Source organism: Natrix helvetica (genome assembly GCF_964273705.1).
Source record: "Natrix helvetica genome assembly, chromosome: 5".
Lineage (NCBI taxonomy): Eukaryota > Metazoa > Chordata > Lepidosauria > Squamata > Natricidae > Natrix > Natrix helvetica.
This window is the reverse complement of record NC_138551.1, coordinates 113,012,710-113,028,485: the sequence shown is the minus strand read 5'-3', so window position 1 is coordinate 113,028,485 and position 15,776 is coordinate 113,012,710. Positions and strand designations below refer to the sequence as shown.

Sequence of the window (15,776 nt, the reverse complement as noted above, 5' to 3'; positions counted from 1 at the left end):
TGTTAGTGTCTGTTGTCCACTGGGGCTGGACGTTGAAGATGCTGGGGCGGAGCCTGCAAAACCCGGTTTCCCCCGTGGTGGTCTTTTAGGTGGCATTGTAGTAAGCAAAGCTCAGGGATGACTATGTCAATACAGAGAAGAAACAATTGGGGAGGTGGATAGCCAAGAAAGATCGCGAGGCAGGGAGTCCAGAAATAAGGACCCAGGCAATAGAGCAGTAAAATCCTTTGTTCCAAGTCCAGGGTAAAGTGTAACAAGAGATATCTCTGAGTATCACGGAGACAAAGACAAGATGCCAGCAGTTTCTGTGGGTGGAGTCAAATTTCAAAGTACATGAAGACGACGGAAGTGTGCCATCTTGCCCTGCCAGCTCCGGGATCAGAAGGCAACAAGCCAAAAGTTTTCAAAGTTTTCAGGAAGAAACAGATCATCACCTCATTTTCACAATTGCAGTAAAATAAATCTGCTATTTGCTATGAGCGTGACTTCATTCCAGCGCTTCCCCCCCTCCTCCTCCGGGGGCAGAGAGCAGTTTAGAGCCGTTTATCCAAGGGGAGGGGAAATCCCCCTCCCTCCAGTCACACTTCCCAAGAACAAGTTGAAAGTTTTTTCTAAAGGGCTGACAGTCTTTTTCTTTTTCCTTCAGTCATAAAAGGGAACTGGGGGGATCCCCATCTCACCGCATTGTAACTGCGTCCTTCAAATCTTCAGTTTCGTCCAGCTGCCTCAACGCGAAGACGCAGAAGCACCTCCCCTTTTGCCTCCCGATGCCTAGGGCGATGCAGGAAGCCCCCCCTGGCCGCCGCCGACACAGGGGGTCCCCCGCTAAGCTGCCCCCTCGGCAGGAGCCCCTACAAGGCTTCCTGTGCCCCCCCCTCCGATCAAAGGGGAGCTCACCAGGAGCGCACGGGGCGAGAAAGGCATGCCCGTCGCGAACCGCAGCCGGAACCGGAAGTCCTGAGAGAGGCTTTTTCTTGAAGGTTATGTGAAATGATCAGGAATACAATTGAAAAAGCAAATTTAAAAGAAAAGAAAACAGTATTACAATAGCCACATTTCAAGTATTACAAAGTCCATCCTCTGTGGCCCTCAGGTTACATCTGTTCTCTGTCACTATCCTTTCAGTTGCAGCTGGGATCTCCAATGCAGATGGCTGTGAAAGGATGGGAAGGAGAAGAAGCCGTTACGTTTTGGCACTGCCACGATGCCTCCTGGGTAAGTCCCAGGCAGGCAGGCAGGCAAGACAAACAAAGCTTTCCCTAGCTCTTGTTTGTGGGGTTTTAGCAGGAACTCACTTTGGGTGAGGTTAGGATAGTCCCTGGGTGGAAATTCTGTGTGTATAAAGCACCACAGAACAAAGAGAGTACAATCACCATGTGCTTTACTGCTCAATTATCTAACTGTAACAGAAAACAGGAAACTCAGAACAAAAGAGCATAGTGTGTATACCATAGTTCCAAACTTCTAAACACTCTACTGGCTAAATACTACTGTAGTTGTTGCATAAAAATATATTCCAACAATGCCTTTGGAGGCATCCAGATCATGGTTGTCCCAAAGGTGCTCCCCCACCCCACCCCAGTCAAGAGGCAACTAGACTTTCTGGTTTTTCTTTGAAGACACTTCACTTCTCATCCAAGAAGCTTCTTCAACTCTGACTGGATGGTGGGGAATGGAAGGATTGATACTTATACTAATCCTTCCATTCCCCACCATCCAGTCAGAGCTGAAGAAGCTTCTTGGATGAAAAGCAAAACATCTTCAAAGAAAAATCAGAAAGTCCAGTTGCCTCTTGGGGTGGGGGGGGGGAAGCACCTTTGGGATTCCAACAATGAATTCCAACATCCCCCACTGATGGAAAATATTCCCCTCTGGGACTAAGTCAGTGTTCCTCAACCTTCACCACTTTAAGATGGGTGGACATAAACTCCCAGAATTCTCTAGGCAGCATAGAGGTAGTCCTGAACTTACGACCACAACTGAGCCCCAAATTTCTGTTGCTAAGCAAGACAGTTTTTAAGCAAAGTCAATGGGGAAGCCAGATTTGCTTAACCACCTTGTTACTAGCTTATTAATTTATTAATCATTTATTAATGATTCACTTAACAACCATGCAATAGACATTCAATAAATAATAAATAAATAAACGGTGGCGAGAAAAGTAATAAAATGGGGCACAACTCACTTAACATTTAATAACATAAATTTTGGGCTCAATTGTAGTCATGAGTAGAGGATTACCTCTAAAGAATTATCGGTTTTCCTAGGGAGCTGAAAAAGCTGGTCATGACAGAGAGAAAAAATGTGGATTCAAGTGCTTCTCATTCAATGACTGCAATCGATCCAGTTATTAAATAAAATACATTAAGGGATAAGGAGAGGCTGCAAAGATTACTAATTGCTCTGGTGTCCTGTAGGATAGAATAGAATAGAATAGAATAGAATAGAATAGAATAGAATAGAATAGAATATATGGACTGGACTAGACTGGACTGGAGCAGAGCAGAGCGGAGGAGAGCAGAAGAGAAGAGAGAAGAGAAGAGACGAGAAGAGAGAAGAGAAGAGAAGAGAAGGGAAGGGAAGGGAAGAGAAGAGAAGAGAGAATTCTTTATTGGCCAAGTGTGATTGGACAGACAAGGAATTTGTCTTCAGTGCATAAGCTCTCATTGTGCATAAAAAGAAGAAGTGATCAATCATGATCATAGTCACCATAAAAATAGAAAGATCAATTTCATCTGTGCCTTGTGTGTGTGTGTGTGTGTGTGTGTGTGTGTGTGTGTGTGTGTGTGTGTTGCCCTCACTGGGTGGAGAGGGGTTGAACAGGTTTGTTCTTCTTAAGCTGTTTTTCTTTCCACATTGTTAAAAAATACTACAGGTATTTATCAACTTACAAGAGTTCATTTAGTGACCATTCAAAGTTACAACGGGATTGAAAAAACTGACATTATCATTTTTCACACTTGTGACCGCTGCAGCATCCCTGTGGCCACATGATCAAAATTTGGATGCTTGGCAACGGGTTCATATTTACGACGGTTGCCGTGTCCTGGGGTCATGTGATCCCCTTTTGCCACCTTCTGACAAGCAGAGTCAATGGGGAAGCCTTATCCACTTAACAACCATATAACCAACTTAACAACCTCAGTGATTCACTTAACAACTGCAGGAAGAACGGTCGTAAATGGGGCAAAACTCACTGAATAAACATCTCGGTTAGTTACATAACGTTTGGGTTCAATAGCGGTCGTAAGTCGAGGACTACCTGTACACACCATTGATCATAATGGTATTTAGGCTGAAATCTGTGCAATGAAATATATTTCTATCTCGTCCGGTCGTTCTTTGGCTCTCCGTCTCCCCTTTCCCACCGCTGGTTCTCCGTCCATAGATACCGCCATTGCAGCAAAGGCCTCGGCCTCGTCCCCTGCAGGGCCTCCCAGGATCCTGGCAGGGAAATGGGAACGGCGCCTCCTTCTGGCAACTCAGCCTGGCTGCAGGCCCACCAAAGCACCTGGGGCATTTTCTGGGCAACAGAGTTCGGCCTGAAACAATTCCCTCTGTTGCCATGGCCACAAGGGGTCCACTAAAAAGGAAAAGGAGAAATGAAACAAGGAGGACGAACACCTGGAGGCATCAGTTCCTGCTAAGGAGCCCTGGCTCCTTCCCACTGCTAAATCCCAAAGCATTCAAGGTAGACTGCTGCTCAACCTGGAGGCTCGGCCACCTCAGAGGATCAATCTCCCATGCTTTTTAAAAAAAGACTCTTTTCTGGGCCTGGCTAGTCTAAAGAAAGGAGGGATTCAGGTGACATGATAGCCGTATTCCAGTATTTGAGGGGCTGCCACAAAAGAAGAGGGGGGGGGGGTCAAATTATTCTCCAAAGCACCGGAGGGCAGGACAAGAAACAACGGATGGAAACTAAACAAAGAGGAAAAACAACCTAGAATTAAATGGAAACCTCCTGACAGTGAGGACAATTAACCAGTGGAACAGCTGGCCACCAGAAGTTGGGGCTGCTCCATTATTGGAGGTTTCTGAGAAGAGACTGGACAGTCACTTGTCTTGAGATGGTATAGATTCTCCTGCTTGAGCAGGGGGTTGGACTAGAAGACCTCCAAGGTCCCCTCCGGCTCTATTCTATTCTATTCTATTCTATTCTATTCTATTCTATTCCATTCTATTTTGGAAAGCTTTGAATCCCACCTTGAAGCCGCCTGACAGCTAGGAAAGCTTTCATCCAGGAAATTACACCGGTGGAAATTGTAGCTAAAGGATTCTGTGCTCCCACTGTGTCAACTTTGATCACATCTGCAGGACGAGAGATCATTTTGAGTTCTTGTTCAGAGAACTCCTGTTCAGTCGTGTCCAACACCTGTAGGCCATTGCTTTCCATGGTGCCCTGAGAAGCCCCGACTGTTGCGTCAGATTGATGTTATCAAGCCAACCTGTTCTTTGCTCCCCCTTCAGCTTCTTCCACTAACCATTCCTAGCATCACTGACTTTTCCAATGAATTTGCACGCATGACGTGGCCAAATGGCTAAATGACATATGCCTAAAACATGTGAAGAACGGTTGCAGGGATTGGGTGTGGCTTGTCTAGAGAAGGCCCTGGCGTGACATGATAGAGGTCTTCCAGTATTTGAGGGGCTGTCACAAGGAAAGGGGGTCAACTTACTTTCCAAAGTAGGCTGGACTAGAAGCAATGGGTGGAAACTAATCAAGGAAAGAAGCAACCTAGAATTAAGGAGAAATTTCCTGACAGTGAGGACAATTAACCAGTGGAACAGCTTGCCACCAGAAATTGAGGGTGCTCCATCACTGGAGGTTTTCAAAGGCAGATTGGAAAGCCACCTGTCTGAAATGATGCAGGGTCTCCTGTTTGAGCAAGGGGGCTGGACTAGAAGACCTCTGAGGTCCCTTCCAACTCTCTTACTGATCTTCCACCTCTGCATTGGGGGGGGGGGAAGGAAGATTACCTTTCAGGCCACAGGTGTGCCTCATGGACAGAGCTCCCACCCTGCTGGGAAGGAAAGGTTTGGTAGCACAGAGACAAGGAAAAGACAAGGAGAGGGAAGGGAAGGCTATGGGATTCTCCCTTAAGGAAGAAGACTGGAAGGGTAAATAGAAACACCTGGGATGCTCTGCCTTACCCCTCTGACAGGTGGCTCTGGCAGGGCCCCTTTCCCTCCTTTGGGGCTGTTCTGGATGGAGCAGATGAAGACAAGGCGAGGAGACAAAAGGGAGACACCGCAGGGATCCCGGCAGGCATCTTAGGAAGTCTGGCAAAACAGGTGCTCCGCCCGTCCTGCCTCCTCGCTTCTTCCCACCTGATTCCTGCCTATTTGTGTTGTTTGGGTCAATGGTGCAGAGCCCTGTGACCCTCCCCTCCGTCCTTGCTAGAGGTGTGGCAGGGGGGCTGCCCTCCTCCCCACACAGACCTCCCACCCTTAGGATGCCCTAACTGAGCGGTTGCTGGATGGCTGCAGGGGAGCCGAGCCTCTAGCAAGGGGTGGGAGATTCCCCTCGGCTGGCCTCCTGCCCCCTCCCTCAGCTCTCTTGGATTCGGGGGGCTTTGTAGCGCCCACCACATGGGGGTCCTGATACTGTTGCTCTTGCTAAGTAGCCCAGGGTTTCTTTGGGTCCTGATTGGCCTTATTTTACTCTCTTGCCAAGGCAATGTTGAAAGGATGGCAATAACTTTGAGGCTGGGACCGAAAATGCTTTTCCTCTCAGAAATGGGATTATTAGATTATTGTTTGGCTAATCACATTTTGATTAGAAAACCCACAAGGGATAAAAAAAGAAATAAGGGAAAACCTATAGTCCTCCACTAACGATCGCAATTGAGCCCAAAATTTCTGTTGCTAGGTGACACTGCAATGATGCAATCATGGTATTTGGGGAGGGCGAACCAGGAGTGGGAATGGGGGGACGGAGAGCCAAAGAAAGATCGGACGACATATACAAAATTTAATTGCACACATTTCAGGCTAAATACCCTTAGGATCAACGGTGTGTTCAGGTAAATAATTGTGGACTTACGACCACAATTGAGCCCAAAATTTATGTAACTAACCGAGACGTTTGTTAAGCGGGTTCTGCCCCATTTACGACCTTTCTTGCCGCAGTTGTTAAGTGAATCATTGCAGTTGTTAAGTCAATACTATGGTTGTTAAGAGAATCTGGCTTCCACATTGACTTTGCTTGCCAGAAGGTCACAAAAGGGGATCGATCATCTTAGCCCAGGACGCTGTGACCGTCATAAATATGAATCAGTTGTCAAGTGTCCGAATTTCGATCATGTCATTAGTCACTTTTTCTCAGTGCCATTGTAACTTTGATTGGTCACTAAATGAAGTGTCGTAAGTCGGGGACCACCTGTACTATTGATACATTATAACATTCCCTACCTGTAGGATAAGCTATTTTTCCTTGCCAAGGAGGACTATGCTTAGATAATGGGATGCCCATAGTTTCTTCTCTTCTATGCAAAGAATTCCTTCCGTCTTGATTACAATGTGGTCTCTCTCTTTGTGGGCTCTTAAGTAACTTTATGACTTCTTTTTTTTTCATTCACGTCCTAAATCCTGAATCAACAAATGAAACTTGGGCCAACCGTGTGCTGCAACTGCCAAAAAAGCCCACACAGTCCTAGGCTGCATTAACAGAGCTCAAGGTCACAAGAGGTGTTAATACCGCTCTATAAGGCCTTGGTAGGAACCCACTTGGAATCCTGCATCCAGTTTTTGTCCCCACAATGAAAAAAAGATGTTGAGACTCTAGAAAGAGGGCAGAGAAGAGCAACAAAGAGGATTAGGGGGACGGAGACATACTAAGAACAGTTGCAGGAATTGGATCTCTCTAGTCTAGTGAAAAGAAGGACTAAGGGGGAATCTGATAAACAGTCTTCCAATATTTGAGGGGCTGCCCCAAAGAAGATGGGGTTCACCTATTCTCCAAAGCACCAGAAAGCAGGAAAAAGAAGTAATGGGTGGAAACTAATCAAGGAGAGAAGCAACCTAGAACTAAGGAAGAATTTCCTGACAGTTTGAAGAATTAAGCAGTGAAATGACACCAGAGGTTGTTGATGCCCCAACACTGGAGGTCTTTAAGAAGAGATTGGAGAGCCACTATTCTGAAATGGTGGAGGGTTCTCTGCTTGAGCAGGGGGTTGGACTAGACAACCTCCATGGTCCCTTCCAAGGCTATTGTTCTGCTATTCGGTTGTTCTGTTTAGCTTATATAACTGACTTTCTGTGTAAAGGGGGCAGGATGTTCTGCCCTATCCAGGTAAACTTTCCTTTCTACTTTCCTTTGACGAGTTAAACTACAACAAATTGTAACTTTTGACTTCCAGGTTCCCTCTTTGTAGGACAGAATCTTTTTCAACCGGAACGTTCCCAGTAAATCCTCATGGAATGATCTGCTTGTCCCAGATTGCTTAATCGTGCTTGTCGGGGCACGAGCTGAGACCCAGATTGGGCCAACAATTTCTCCTCCCTAGTTAGTCCCTTGCCTTCCCTGATCCCCTTTAGCTTTGCTACGATCCCCTTCTCTTCCCTGACCCCCATTAGCTCCTCTTGGCATCTCTGGCTGGTCCCTTCTATGCAGGGGTGGGATTGAAAAATTTCAGCATCCAATTGGCTGCCCAGTTGCTGGATGGGCGTGGCCTACTCGGTCTCCTGCACCACAGCCAGGGGGTGGAGTGTTTTCACCCTCCCTAAGCTCCGGAGGCCAGAAATGGGCCTATTTCTGGACTTCCGGTAGGTTCACTTTTCACCCTCCCAGAGCCTCCACGAGTACCCTATACTTACTTTGCATCCAAAACAGGCTGCGTGGAGACTCCGGGGAGGGGAGGGCGGGGTCAGCTAGTCCTTGCAACTACTGGTTCCATGAAGCAGATTAAAATTAACATTAGGTTCCACTGAACCTATCTGAACCGGCTGAATTCCACCCCTCCTTCTATGTCCCCCCATTAGCTCCACTCAGTTTCTCCTAGCTGGTCCCCTGCCTTCCCTGATCCCATTAGCTCCCCTGGGTTCTTCTGACACAAACGAAGGGACACCAAAGAACAGAATAACAGAGTTGGAAGGGACCTTGGAGGTCTTCTAGTCCAACCTCCTGCTCAGGCAGGAAACCATCTACCATTTCAGACATATAGTTGTCCAATCTCTTCTTAAAAACCTCCAGTAACGGAGCCCCCACAACTTCTGGTGGCAGGTAGTTCCACTGAGTAATTGTTCTTCCTGTTGGGAAATTCCTCCTTAGTTCTAGGTTGTTTTTCTCCTTGTTTACTTTCCATCTGTTGCTTCTTGTCCTGCCTTTAGGTGCTCTGGATAATAGGTAACCCCTCCTTTTGTCCGTGGCAGACCCTCAGATATTGGAAGACGGCTGTCATGTCACCCCCAGTCCTTCTTTTGACTACAAGTCACTCAAAGTCAAAATTCACTCCAAGCATCTCTATGCCACTAGGAGCTCCGTTTTAGACGCGGCCTTGTAAGCCAATATATTGTTCCCCACTTTCTACCAACTAGGAAGACACATTAACTAGAAAGTATATATGATATGACACATAATAATAATAATAATAATAATAATAATAATAATAATAATAATAATAAATATTTATTTCTTAGCCGCACCCTCTCCCGAAGGACTCGGGGCGGCGTACAACGAAACATATGAAATAAATATGTGGACAAAACAAACATATAACAGAGACATATACCGAGACATACACAAGGAGGAGGTCGGCTGACAAATAAAACAATTAAAATACAGTATTTAAAAACCCCTAGATAATTAAATATAATTAAAATACCCAATAAAAACCCGTCAGGAGCGATATGGTTAAATCAAAGTTAAGCCAGGCCAGCTGCTTGGAATAGGTGGGTCTTAAGCTTAATACGAAAGGAGCGGAGGTCAGAGGTATTCCTAATATCCGGAGGGAGGTCATTCCACAGGGCTGGGCCCGCCACAGAGAAGGCTCTACTCCTAGGCGCCGCCCCCCGACACTGTCTAGTGGACGGCACCTGGAGGAGGCCCTCTCTGTGCGAGCGGATTGGTCGCAGGGATGTATGGGGCAGAATACGATCCCGCAAGTAACTAGGTCCTGAGCCATGGAGCGCTTTAAAGATTATTATCAAAACCTTGAAACGCACCCGATAGACCACAGGAAGCCAGTGCAGCTCGCGCAGGAACGGTGTCACATGGGAGTACCTAGTACTCCCCATAATTACCCGCGCGGCTGCGTTCTGGACCAACTGTAGCCTCCGGGTGCATTTCAAGGGAAGCCCCATGTAGAGAGCGTTACAGTAGTCCAAGCGGGACGTCACCAGCGCATGAGTGACTGTGCGTAAGGCGTCCCGGTCCAGTAGGGGGCGCAATTGGCGCACCAGGCGAACCTGGTGGAACGCCCCCCTTGCCACGGCTGTCACATGGTCATCCATGGACAGCCGGGCATCCAGGAGGACGCCCAAATTGCGCGCCCACTCCACGGGGGCAAGTTGAATGCCCCCAATGGCCAATGATGGAATTAATTGGCTGAACCGGGGAGCTGGTACCCACAGCCACTCCGTCTTGGAGGGGTTGAGCTTGAGTCGGTTGTCATCCATCCAGATCCGTACGGCTTCCACACACCGGGACATCACTTTGATGGCCTCGTTGGGGTGGTTCGGGGTGGAAAAGTACAGCTGAGTATCATCAGCGTACAGATGGTATCCCACCCCGAAACCACGGATGATCTCACCCAGCGGCTTCATATATGTGTTGAAGAGGAGTGGAGAGAGGACCGACCCCTGTGGCACCCCACAAGTAAGGGGGCGTAGGGTCGACCTCTCTTCTCCTGCCAACACACGCTGCGTCCGGTCAGAAAGGTAGGAGCCGAACCACCGCAAAACGATGCCCCGGACCCCCAACCCCTCCAGCCGGCGCAGCAGGATGCCATGGTCGATGGTATCAAAAGCCGCCGAGAGGTCTAATAGGACCAGGATAGAGGAACAACCTCTGTCTCTGGCCCTCCAGAGATCATCCACCAACGCGACCAAGGCCGTCTCCGTGCTGTGACCGGGGCGGAAGCCGGACTGGCGCGGGTCTAGATAATCATTTTCCTCCAGATGTCGTGGAAACTGGTAGGCCACCACACTCTCTACAACCTTCACCAAAAAGGGAAGGTTGGAGACGGGACGATAATTGGCCGGCTCCAAAGGGTCCAGGGAAGGCTTCTTGAGCAAGGGTCTCACCACCGCCTCTTTCAAGGCGGCCGGGAGAGACCCCTCGCTCAGCGAAGCATTCACTAGGCCCAGGAGCCAGTCTCGTGTGACCTCCCAGGATGCCAGTACAAGCCAGTAGGGGCACGGGTCCAATAAACATGTGGTGGGTCGCAGTCGTCCACGCAATCTGTCCAAATCCTCGATGGCATCTTGCAATATGTTTAATGGGAGCTGTTTCGTATCCAATTTTCCACTTAACTCTTGTGGCATTCCACAATCAATCCTCAGGGTTTTAACTGGAGGGAAGCTGTGCACCCAACCAGGCCTAATTAAGTCAAAGAACAAGCAGTTGCATTCACACAGCAACCAAACGTGGTTAGTTTCAACCTGGGCTAGGTTTTTTTGTGGGTGGTTGGTTTAGGAGGTTGTGACCTTTGTACTTTTCTTTGACGAGTTAAACTAGAAAAGATTGTAACTTTTGACTTCCAGGTTCCCTCTTTGTAGGACAGAATCTTTTTGAACCGGAACGTTCCCAATAAAATGATCTGCTTGTCCCACGTAGCTTAATCGTGCTTGCCGGAGCACAAGCCGAGACCCAGATTTGGCCAACAATTTCTCCTCGCTAGTAAGTCCCTTGCCTTCCCTGATCCCCATTAGCTTTGCTATTAGTCTCCTCTTTTCCCCGATTCCTATTAGCTCCATTCGGTTTCTCTGGCTGGTCCCTTGCCTTCATTGCCCCATTAGCTTTGCTACGAGTCTCCTCTCTTCCCTGACCCCCATTAGCTCCGCTCGGTTTCTCTGCTTGGTCCTCGTTCCTCGTGTGAAGCATCTGTAGTAGTAGCAGCCTGCAGAGAAGGTGAGAAGGCAGGAGAGAAACACCAAAAGGATCCTGGAAGGCTTCGTAGGGAGGCTGGCAAGCGGTTGTTCGTTCCTGCTGCTGCCTTCCCTTCCCGCTGTTTGCATCGGATTCCTGGCTGCATCCCCTGTGTATTTATATTCTCCGCATCAACTGTTTGGAGCCCTGTAACGCTGTGTCTCCCACATTGTTACAGGTGGGGGGCTCTGCCCCCTCCCTCTACAGACCTCCCACCCGAAAGCCAGCCTCCCACCGACACCCGTCATTGAGCCATTCGGTGCCATGAGCAGAGCTAATGGGGGGGACAGAGAACGCAAGGGACCAACCAGAGAAACCGAGCGGAGCTAATGGGAGTCGGGGAAGAGAGGAGACTAGTAGCAAAGCTAATGGGGCAGTGAAGGCAAGGGACCAACTTTGTAGGACAGAATCTTTTTGAACCGGAACGTTCCCAATAAATCCTCATGAAATGATCTGCTTGTCCCACATTGCTTAATCGTGCTTGCCGGAGCACAAGCCGAGACTCAGATTTGGTCAACAATTTCTCCTCGCTAGTCCCTTGCCTTCCCTGATCCCCATTAGCTTTGCTACGATCCCCTTCTCTTCCCCGACTCCCATTAGCTCCATTTGTTTTCTCCAGCTGGTCCCTTGCCTTCATTGCCCCATTAGCTTTGCTACTGGTCTCCTCTCTTCCCTGACCCCCATTAGCTCCGCTCGGTTTCTCTGGTTGGTCCCTTGCGTTCTCTGTCCCCCCCATTAGCTCTGCTCATGGCACCGAATGGCTCAATGACTTGTGTCGGTGGGAGGCTGGTTTTCGGGTGGGAGGTCTGTAGAGGGAGGGGGCAGAGCCCCCCACCTGTAACAATGTTGGGGGCACAGCGTTACAGGGCTCCAAACAGTTGATGCGGAGAATATAAATACCCAGGGGATGCAGCCAGGAATCCGATGCAAACAGCGGGAAGGGAAGGCAGCAGCAGGAACGAACAACCGCTTGCCAGCCTCCCTACGATGCCTTCCAGGATCCTTTTGGTGTTTCTCTCCTGCTTTCTCACCTTCTCTGCAGGCTGCTACTACTACAAATGCTTCACACGAGGAAAGAGGTCCGGGCGCCAGGCAGAAATCCGACTGGTAAGTCAGAGAATCCCAGGTTATTTGCATTTGTCCCTCCAGTCTTCTTCGTTAAGGAAGAATTCCACAGCCTTCTCTTTCTTTTCCTTCTCTGTATGTCACCAAATATTTAACTCCCAGCAGAGTGGTAGCTCTGTCCATGAGCCACCCCTCTGGCCTGAAAGGCAATCCCCCCCCCCCCCATGCAAAGGCGATAGAGGAATAATAGAGTCGAAAGGGACCTCAGAGGTCTTCTAGTCCAACCCATCCAGGAAGCGGCTGCTTCAGTTCTGCAACTGACTTTCTTGGAGAAAGAGCTGAGCTGAAGAAGCTTCTTGGTTGAGAATAACAGAGTTGGGAGGGACAAGCAGGAGGCAGAGAGTCTCATAGAGCTGGAAGGGTTAGGGTTAGGGTTGACTAAGATTGAACCTGGTTAAGACTGAGAGGCCACAAGGAAATCCCAGGGCCATCAAGTAGCATGGGAAAAGTTTTTTTTTTAAATCCTAGAAGGAAACGGCATGGTTTCCCCATTGTTGCCAAGACAACAAGAGATAATCCCTGGGAACTGAGTTCGATTCAAAAAAGATTGAAAGGTAGGAGACCACCGGTCCCGATGATTGGTCCAAAGTCACCCAGTGGGTTTCATAGCTGAGGCAGGATTTGAACTCACCGTCTCTTGCTTTCCAGCCTGGTGCCTTAACCCCTACTAGACCAAACCTTCAAAGGGTGCATTGTTCTCCCAATCGCCTGCAATGTTTCATTTTACTACCTTTACTTACTCTGCAGTGTGCCTCGATAGCAGACTTACTCCTGGGTGTAAGTGTGCCTAGCATTTGACGGTCACCCGGCTTTCGAAAGAGTCTTGAAAAATTGCACAGGAGATGGGTCTACTGAGGTGGCCCATTTAGGGAACCTCCAAGTCCAGCAGCAGTCTACCTTAATGTTTTGGGATCTAGCAGTTGGAAGGAGCTATGGCAGCTTAGCATGACCCTATGCCTCCAGATAGGTGAGGCCGGTCTATCAGGGCAAAGATGGGAGGGAGCATCCTGCTTCTGCTTTGGCCTTTCAGCCCCAGGAGCCTTCGCAGGCAGTCGCTTTCACGAGAAACTATTTTTGGGTTGAATTTATATTTACCAACAAAGAATTAAAGGGAAACTAGGATTGATCCATTTCAAGCTATTTAACTCTCGTCAGCTAGCCATATTCGAACCTGCACTACTTACATATTGCATAGATGTATTAACCTCTAAGCCACAGGCTCTCCTCGCTTTGTCAGCTAAACCAGGGGAGAGAAGAAGTGCTTTTTCGGAGATACCTCCATATGTTAACTGTCTTGTTTTCATTTCTCTTTTAGTGTATGGCCTGCGGCCCTGAGAACAGAGGGACCTGCTTCGGGCCCAACATTTGTTGTGTAAAAGGAATGGGCTGTTTTACTGGGACTTGGATGAATCAGCATTGCCCGGAGGAGAACAATAACCCTTCTCCCTGCGAGGGTAGTAGAACGCCCTGCAGTGGGAATGGGCGATGCGGAAGCCCTGGCATTTGCTGCAATTGGGGTATTTATAGGAGGGGGGAATCAGAGGCGGGGAAGGGGAAATGAAGAGAAAAAGAAATATCAGACACAATGTAAAAAATCTCATTGCACTCATCCTCAGCCAAATGTAATGTTGAGCAGTGCTGAAGCCCTAAAGCATTCTGTTCTCTAACCAGATGCCCTCCAGATGTGTTGGACTTCAACTCCCAGAATTCCTGATAGCCCTGGGAGTTAAAGTTTGAGGCATCTGAAAAGATTTCAGCAACTTAAAAACCATCCTCTTCTATAAAGGTAGCCCTTGTTTATCAATGGTCTCAGATGGTGACTGTTCACAAAGATGAGGTGATTAAAAATTCATTTCCCAAGCAAGGCAGGCCTTTAGAATGACAAAAGTCTTCAGAGTGACTCTGATTAAGATCCAGTCAGTTTCAGGCAGCAGCTGCCAGCTGGTGGGAGGCTTCTAATCAACTAAGGTGACAAAACTGAGCTTGTTGACTTGCAGTAAGAACTTTTTAAAGATGCATAATCCAGGGAGGAGAGCAGCTCAGAAAAAAGAGCTTGTTTAAGCAGCTTTCTGTCTTGTGAGGGAGGAAAAAGAAACAGTTGGACATACGGGGCTGTACCAGAGAAAATTATCTAAATGAGGTGGCAACATGCAGTGATCTTTGCAGCCTCCTTCTCTTTCGGTCTCTCCCTCTCCCTCCCCCACCTCTCTCTCTGTATACATTAAATATATTTTGTTTAATCACTGGGTTGCTGCAACCAACGGCAGTCACTAAATGAGGACTACCTGTATCAGCATTTTTTCTACTGCATGATCAGATTTCTCAGCTCTCCATAATCATATAAAAGTCCATTAAAAAAAAAAACTTCCTGTGATAGAAACGGGAGGTGTTTTCTTTGGCCAGGAATTAAAAACAGCATTACCAACTTCAGTCTTCCTCAGCCTTGACCACTTAAAGATTTGTGGCTTGGGAATTCTGGGAATTGAAGTCCACACATCTTAAAGTGGTCAAGGCTGAGGAACACTGACCGATTCCTAAACCTTTAATTTGCAGAAATCCAGAGGGGAATATTTTCCAATCAATCAGAATAGAGCTGGAAGGGACCTTGGAGGTCTTCTAGTCCAACCCCCTGCTCAAGCAGGAGACCTTATATCATTCCAGACAAATGGTTGTCCAATCTCTTCTTTAAAACCTCCAGTGATGGAGCAGCCACAATTTCTAGTGGCAAACTGTTCCACTGGTTAATTGTCCTCACTGTTAGGGCATTTCTCCTTAATTCCTGGTTGCTTCTCTCCTTAATTTGTTTCCATCCATTGTTTCTTGTCCTGCCCCCTGGTGCTTGGAAAATAGATTTGCCCCCTCCCCTTCATGGCAACTCCATGGGTTGTGGACCCTCCTAACCCCACCAGAGTGAGTTGCTGCTAAAATCCCACCAACAAGAGCTAGGAAAAGCCTTGGCCGTCTTCCCTACCTGTCTGGGACTGACTCAATGGGTTCTTCTCCTTCCCATCCCTTTACAGACGTTTGCTTCCACAATCCTTCCTGCATAGAGTAGAATGGCGAGAGAGGACGGACGTCTCTGGAAAGGAATTTGACCTGGCTGGATGATCTCCTTCTCCAACTGGTGGACCTGCCTAACAAGCAGCAACAAGGAAAACCACAAGGTCATTAAGGTGTCGGAGAGATGGCGTTTCGTGGGCATAATGGGCTTAGAACCAAAGTAGCCCTGAGTGACCCAAAGCCTATAATCATTGAAGAATAAAACGTAAATACTTTACCCCAAAACCAGTTCTGGATTAATAAAAGTCTTCTTGCCTCGTATGAGAAATTTGTTTAAGTGTCGTTCATTAAGAGAAGCCTCTGGCAATGTGAAGCGTTATCACAAAACCCTTGAAGGCCACAAAACTCCTAACCTTTCTCTAAAGTAGGGAAATGAAATTCTTTTGTAGATATACAGGTAGTCCTCAACTTACAACCGGTAAGTGACCATTCAAATTTACGACAGATCATCCACTACTTACAACTCTGTTCCAAAGTTCTGACATGACCACATTTTGGGTGTTCG

At 47.8% G+C, this 15,776-nt stretch overlaps 1 long non-coding RNA gene across 1 annotated transcript; it reads left to right on the top strand.

Moving 5' to 3' along the window:
• The first annotated feature begins 12,032 nt into the window (after window positions 1-12,032).
• LOC309393477 lies at window positions 12,033-15,487 on the top strand. The gene is made up of 3 exons (XR_014175595.1): window positions 12,033-12,193; window positions 13,527-13,728; window positions 15,232-15,487. It is a non-coding gene; the product is annotated as an uncharacterized lncRNA (long non-coding RNA).
• Window positions 15,488-15,776: the final 289 nt, after the last annotated feature.